We start from the raw sequence: 7,351 nt of genomic DNA, 5'->3' as shown, positions 1-7,351 counted from the left end.
ACAGTAACAGCCCCACACAGTAACAGCCCCACACAGAAACAGCCCCACACAGTAACAGCCCCACACAGTAACAGCCCCACACAGAAACAGCCCACCACACAGTAACAGCCCCACACAGTAACAGCCCCACAGTAACAGCCACACAGAAACAGCCCCACACAGTAACAGCCCCACAGTAACAGCCCCACACAGTAACAGCCCCACACAGCCCCACACAGTAACAGCCCAACACAGTAACAGCCCCACACAGTAACAGCCCCACACAGTAACAGCCCCACACAGAAACAGCCCCACACCACACAGTAACAGCCCCACACAGTAACAGCCCCACACAGTAACAGCCCCACACAGTAACAGCCCCACACTAGCGCCCTGCATGTATTTTAAGCCTGAATCCTACCCAAGCCCTACACTATCCAGGCTCGATTGCTTCTGCCAAATTTAAACCCCCGGCCCTGTCCGAAATAAGTTCCTTCCGTGTGTAAATCCATGAGCTGCTTCTGTCAGTCTGTGACTCGCTCGCTCTGCATGCACTCTGCTCATGGCGCTCTGAGTATCCATAGCAACGGCTCTGCTCAACGAAGAGACATGAGAGCAGTTGGTTACGTTGTCACTCTAAAAACTCTGACAAAACTCCAGGAACATTATTAGTTGGTGTGAAATAAAAAATCTGTGGTGTTTTATATTTGACGAGGTTGAAGGACCTCTGACACCACGTTATGATCTTAGTCCGACATGACGGGACCGGAAATGTCTCAGCTTAAGAAATGTTTGGGTTCCCCAAGCCAGGCCCCGAGTTACTGATGAAAGACAACAGGCCCGGCCCTAGTTACTGATGAAAGAAAAGAGGCCCGGCCCGGCCCTAGTTACTGATGGCCTAGTTACTGATGAAAGAAAACAGGCCCGTACCTTTACTGATGAAAGAAAAACAGGCCCGTTAATGATGAAAGAAAACAGGCCTGGCCCCTAGTTACTGATGAAAGACAACAGGCCCAGCCCTAGTTACTGATGAAAGTAAACAGGCCCGCAAACAGAAAGTAAACAGGCCGTACCCGAGTTACTGATGAAAGTAAACAGGTCCCCCTAGTTACTGATGAAAGTAAACAGGCCCGGCCCTAGTTACTGATGAAAGAAAACAGGCCCGGCCCTAGTTACTGATGAAAGGAAACAGGCCCGTACCCTAGTTACTGATGAAAGGAAACAGGCCCGTACCCTAGTTACTGATGAAAGACAACAGGCCTGGCCCTAGTTACTGATGAAAGACAACAGGCCTGGCCCTAGTTACTGATGAAAGACAACAGGTCCGGCCCCTAGTTACTGATGAAAGACAACAGGTCCGGCCCCTAGTTACTGATGAAAGAAAACAGGCCCGTACCTTAGTTACTGATGAAAGAAAACAGGCCCGGCCCGGCACTAGTTACTGATGAAAGTAAACAGGCCCGGACCTAGTTACTGATGAAAGAAAACAGGCCCGGCCCGGCCCTAGTTACTGATGAAAGAAAACAGGCCCATACCCTAGTTACTGATGAAAGAAAACAGGCCCATACCCTAGTTACTGATGAAAGAAAACAGGCCCATACCAGGCCCGGCCCTAGTTACTGATGAAAGAAAACAGTTACTGATGAAAGTAAACAGGCCCTAGTTACTGATGAAAGTAAACAGGCCCGGCCCCTAGTTACTGATGAAAGTAAACAGGCCCGGCCCTCTACAGGCCTGGCCCCTAGTTACTGATGAAAGAAAACAGGCCGGCCCCTAGTTACTGATGAAAGAAAACAGGCCCGGCCCTAGTTACTGATGAAAGAAAACAGGCACGGCCCTAGTTACTGATGAAAGTAAACAGGCCCGGCCCGTTACTGATGAAAGAAAACCTAGTTACTGATGAAAGAAAACAGGCCCGGCCCTAGTTAAACAGGCACGGCCCTAGTTACTGATGAAAGTAAACAGGCCTGGCCCCTAGTTACTGATGAAAGAAAACAGGCCGGCCCGGCCCTAGTTACTGATGAAAGAAAACAGGCCCGGCCCCTAGTTACTGATGAAAGAAAACAGGCCAGGCCCCTAGTTACTGATGAAGCCCGGCCCCTAGTTACTGATGAAAGAAAACAGGCCCGGCCCCTAGTTACTGATGAAAGTAAACAGGCCCGGCCCCTAGTTACTGATGAAAGAAAACAGGCCCGGCCCTAGTTACTGATGAAAGAAAACAGGCCCGGCCCGGCCCTAGTTACTGATGAAAGTAAACAGGCCCGGCCCTAGTTACTGATGAAAGTAAACAGGCCCGGCCCTAGTTACTGATGAAAGAAACAGGCCCGGCCCTAGTTACTGATGAAAGTAAACTGACTGATGAAGTAAACAGGCCCGGCCCGTTACTGATGAAAGTAAACAGGCCCGGCCCTAGTTACTGATGAAAGAAAACAGGCCCGGCCCCTAGTTACTGATGAAAGAAAACAGGCCCGGCCCCTACTGATGAAAGTAAACAGGCCCGCCCCTAGTTACTGATGAAAGAAAACAGGCCCGCCCTAGTTACTGATGAAAGAAAACAGGCCCGGCCCGCCCTTTACTGATGAAAGTAAACAGGCCCGGCCCTAGTTACTGATGAAAGTAAACAGGCCCGGCCCTAGTTACTGATGAAAGAAAACAGGCCCGGCCCTAGTTACTGATGAAAGTAAACAGGCCCGGCCCTAGTTACTGATGAAAGTAAACAGGCCCGGCCCTAGTTACTGATGAAAGTAAACAGGCCCGGCCCTAGTTACTGATGAAAGTAAACAGGCCCGTAACATCGGCCCTAACCCGACGTATCCTGTCGGGGCCCGACGTGCTGGGGTAGGAGAGCTCTAAGCCACCCAACACCATCCACACACAGCGCCACCACAGTCAGGAAGTTTAAACAGGACACATTCCAGGGGCCATTGTCTGCATCCCAAATGGCTCCCTATTCCCTATATAGTGCACTACTTTTGGCCAGAGACCTATCAGCCCTGGTCAAAACTAGTGCACTAACTAGGGAATAGGGAGCCAAATTGGGATGCAAGCTACAGAGTGGGGTCCTGCTGCTGGGAAGTGACTGAGTCAACAGTGGGAGGTAGGCTTTCCCTGCTGTCACCGGGGCAATGTACCCAGACTACCCCACTAACCCATCAATGAGCCACAGTCCAACACACAGGGCAGGGTTGTGTTCATTAGGCAATAAAAACGCAATGAAAACAAGACTCAAAACAGGCCGGGGGACTAAGAGGACATTGTCCAATGAGAAGAGCTTGTTTTGTTTTAAAGTGGAGAGGTTTCAAAACGTTGTGCCCTGATGAACGTGTGCCAGCTGAGCCACAGTCAGAGTAACAACAGTACTGCAGGGTCTGGAGGACAGGGAGCCCACTGACTAAACAGAGACCGGGTCAGTTTATTCAGACGGTTTTAATGCCAGGGACCTGGGCAGTACCACTGCTATAAACACACTGGGCAGTACCACTGTTATAAACACACTGGGCAGTACCACTGCTATAAACACACTGGGCAGTACCACTGCTATAAACACACTGGGCAGTACCACTGCTATAAACACACTGGGCAGTACCACTGTTATAAACACACTGGGCAGTACCACTGTTATAAACACACTGGGCAGTACCACTGTTATAAACACACTGGGCAGTACCACTGTTATAAACACACTGGGCAGTACCACTGTTATAAACACGCTGGGCAGTACCACTGTTATAAACACGCTGGGCAGTACCACTGTTATAAACACGCTGGGCAGTACCACTGTTATAAACACGCTGGGCAGTACCACTGTTATAAACACGCTGGGCAGTACCACTGTTATAAACACGCTGGGCAGTACCACTGTTATAAACACGCTGGGCAGTACCACTGTTATAAACACGCTGGGCAGTACCACTGTTATAAACACGCTGGGCAGTACCACTGTTATAAACACGCTGGGCAGTACCACTGTTATAAACACGCTGGGCAGTACCACTGTTATAAACACGCTGGGCAGTACCACTGTTATAAACACGCTGGGCAGTACCACTGTTATAAACACACTGTTATAAACACACTGGGCAGTACCACTGTTATAAACACACTGGGCAGTACCACTGCTATAAACACACTGGGCAGTACCACTGTTATAAACACACTGGGCAGTACCACTGTTATAAACACACTGGGCAATACCACTGTTATAAACACACTGGGCAGTACCACTGTTATAAACACACTGGGCAGTACCACTGTTATAAACACACTGGGCAGTACCACTGTTATAAACACACTGGGCAGTACCACTGTTATAAACACACTGGGCAGTACCACTGTTATAAACACACTGGGCAGTACCACTGTTATAAACACACTGGGCAGTACCACTGTTATAAACACAAACACATAAACACACTGGGCAGTACCACTGTTATAAACACACTGGGCAGTACCACTGTTATAAACCACTGGGCAGTACCACTGTTATAAACACACTGGGCAGTACCACTGTTATAAACACACTGGCAGTACCACTGTTATAAACACACTGGGCAGTACCACTGTTATAAACACACTGGGCAGTACCACTGTTATAAACACACTGGGCAGTACCACTGTTATAAACACACTGGGCAGTACCACTGTTATAAACACACTGGGCAGTACCACTGTTATAAACACACTGGGCAGTACCACTGTTATAAACACACTGGGCAGTACCACCACTGGAGCAGTACCACTGTTATAAACACACTGGGCAGTACCACTGTTATAAACACACTGGGCAGTACCACTGTTATTCCATTCTATTAATGAGGTTTGTTTCAATATATCGACTGAGTTAATGAATTCCCTTGGGTCCGAACAACCTCAGACAACACTGATCCATTGATGTGTCCCAAGCCAGCCACACATCAAGGCTGGTGAGTGATGTCACACTGCCACCCTCACAAGTAACTGAAAAATCTAAAAACGACAACAGACCTCTCTCTATACAGGACCATGACAATGGTCATGTACTTACTGGTCATATTCGGCGTTGTCGAGGTCACAGCGGGCATCCTTGTGCTTCTGCCAGTCTCTCCCGTGTTTACATGTGGTGAGCAGCACCACGTCCTCAGAGTTATGGACGTGATATAATGCATTCCTCGTGTCTGATCCGATTCCAGTGAGGTATCGTTTCCCTTTGAACACAAGCATGTATTTCCTGTACGGTGGGATAGAGTTGTATTTTAAATAGCCCCTCTCCTCCGGCGCTGGGGTGGTCTTTCCCAAAAAGAGGGATGGAGACATCGAAATTGGGTCTGAAGTTCTCTGTGCCTATGCTTGCCTTGGCTAGCATGGCCTGTCCAAAGTCGAAGCCCAGATCTTCCGTGTAGTCGGGCCAAGTTCCCGAATAGAGGTTGAAGATGAGGTGATTCTTTCCGTTATTCCACAGATGCAAGTTCTGGACTTTAGTTCTGAGGTTGTGAACATACTGCGGAGACAGAATGTCCCTGTCTAGAGTGTCCAAACTCAGGACAAACAGACAAGCCTGTCCCGGGTCAGACGTATAGAACCTGGAAGCTTCAATGGAAGATAAAATATTCTGATAACTCTCGGACATCTTCTCTCCTTTCTGTTGCGGGTAAACGTAAACTTTAAATCCGTTGGTTTTGCACAAGGAAAAATCAAAGCAGGAGTCCATCCGGCAACGTTTCCCGTTATAAACTCCCGAAATGACATCCCTCTTCTGTCGTGGCGATATGTGAACGTTGTACTCCTCGGTCTCCATTTGGTCCCAGGGGCTGAACGGCTGCAGGGACCCAGAGAAGTGGTGCCACTGGGGACTCCCGTGGTGTCCATCGATGCTGCGGTCATCACGCCGGTTGTTGCTTCTGGATAGCGGGGTTTGCATCCCTCCACAGTACAACAACAGAATGAGACACGCACCGGCGGAGGACAGAATTAAGTACCGTTTTTTGGCCTGCATGTGTCCTTCGATCAGGGTCGAGATGTCTAGTAAATCCAACGAGCCCCGATGAAGTTTCACTCCTCTCGCCACTACTTCCAATTGAACGGCTGCGCCATCTTCCTCCAGCCAGGAAGGGTTTTGCGCTCAACACGTCCACCACCTTCTGATTCCTTTCCCCAAGCCGACGATTGATCCAGCGCATGTGGGCGATGTATAATGATCATTTACTTCTCCCCTTGTCAATAGTTATGGTGAACAGTGGCTATCTTCCAGCACTTAAAGAGTAGACTACCTTCCTGGTAAGTTAGGGGATTGAAGATGCACCCGGACCTTACATTTCTTTATGCTATTAGCGGGTTCATCTTCAGTGTTTCATCTGCCTGTATGACAAAAGAAGCAGACACTTTCTTGCTTTGTAGCCTAAACGCTCCAGCAGCACACAATCACAATGTTCTGGCCAGCTACACAGGGCGACAAGAATGTAGCCAACTTGACTAGCTTGCCCAAACATCCAGAGAGATTCAGGACTCACATTATAACGGTCCGTGTTGAACTGCTCCATGGTCCAAACGAACGATATAACATAATGTGCCAAGCCTGCTATTCTGCAATTCAATAAATAAGTTGAAAGCAATTCGACTTAGCAGCATTCACAACACTCTCTCTCTCTCTCTCCCTAGTCCAAGGAAAGACAACTCAGTCTCTTGAAGCGTCGGGAAATTATTGTTATACATTTTAAAGAAACATATCCGTCACATATCCCAATTGTAAAAAAAAAAATGTTTGGTGAGTTGTTCTGGATCTCACACAGAGGCATTCCAACCCTACGGCGTCTGATGACGATATGACGTTCTTCCATGACGCACTGGGCTTTTTCATTGGTTCGCGTCATATCCCGAAATAGGCGGGGCTTCCGCATCCCATTCACAACTGGAGACCCGCCAAGAGTAACCTCACCCTGGAGGTTAGAGATGCATGGCAGGGTTTCTCTATTGCATTGCTTTTATTTTAAATATATCTCATTTTAACAGCACATTTTGGTTCGACCTCTCCTGTTAAATAATAAACTGTTATTTATTTATTCATCTTGCTCCTTTGCACCCCAGTATCTCTACTTGCACATTCATCTTCTGCACATCTACCTTTCCAATGTTTAATTTCTATATTGTAATTACACCGTCACCATGGCCTATTTATTGCCTTAACTCCCTTATCTTACCTCATTTGCACACGCTGTATATAAACTTTTCACTTTCTTTTGTTCTACTGTATTATTGACTGTATGTTTTGTTTATTGCATGTGTAACTCTGTGTTGTTGTATGTGTCGAACTGCTTTGCTTTATCTTGGCCAGGTTGCAGTTGCAAATGAGAACTTGTTCTCAACTGGCCTACCTGGTTAAATAAAGGTGAAATAAAAA

General features: G+C 47.8%; 1 pseudogene; it reads right to left on the bottom strand.

Moving 5' to 3' along the window:
- Window positions 1-4,967: 4,967 nt before the first annotated feature.
- Window positions 4,968-6,225, bottom strand: LOC124023320 (annotated as a pseudogene).
- Window positions 6,226-7,351: the final 1,126 nt, after the last annotated feature.

This window comes from Oncorhynchus gorbuscha, unplaced genomic scaffold, assembly GCF_021184085.1.
Source record: "Oncorhynchus gorbuscha isolate QuinsamMale2020 ecotype Even-year unplaced genomic scaffold, OgorEven_v1.0 Un_scaffold_1585, whole genome shotgun sequence".
Classification (NCBI taxonomy): domain Eukaryota; kingdom Metazoa; phylum Chordata; class Actinopteri; order Salmoniformes; family Salmonidae; genus Oncorhynchus; species Oncorhynchus gorbuscha.
Note: the sequence above shows the minus strand (reverse complement) of the source record. Positions and strands in the feature narration are given on the sequence as shown.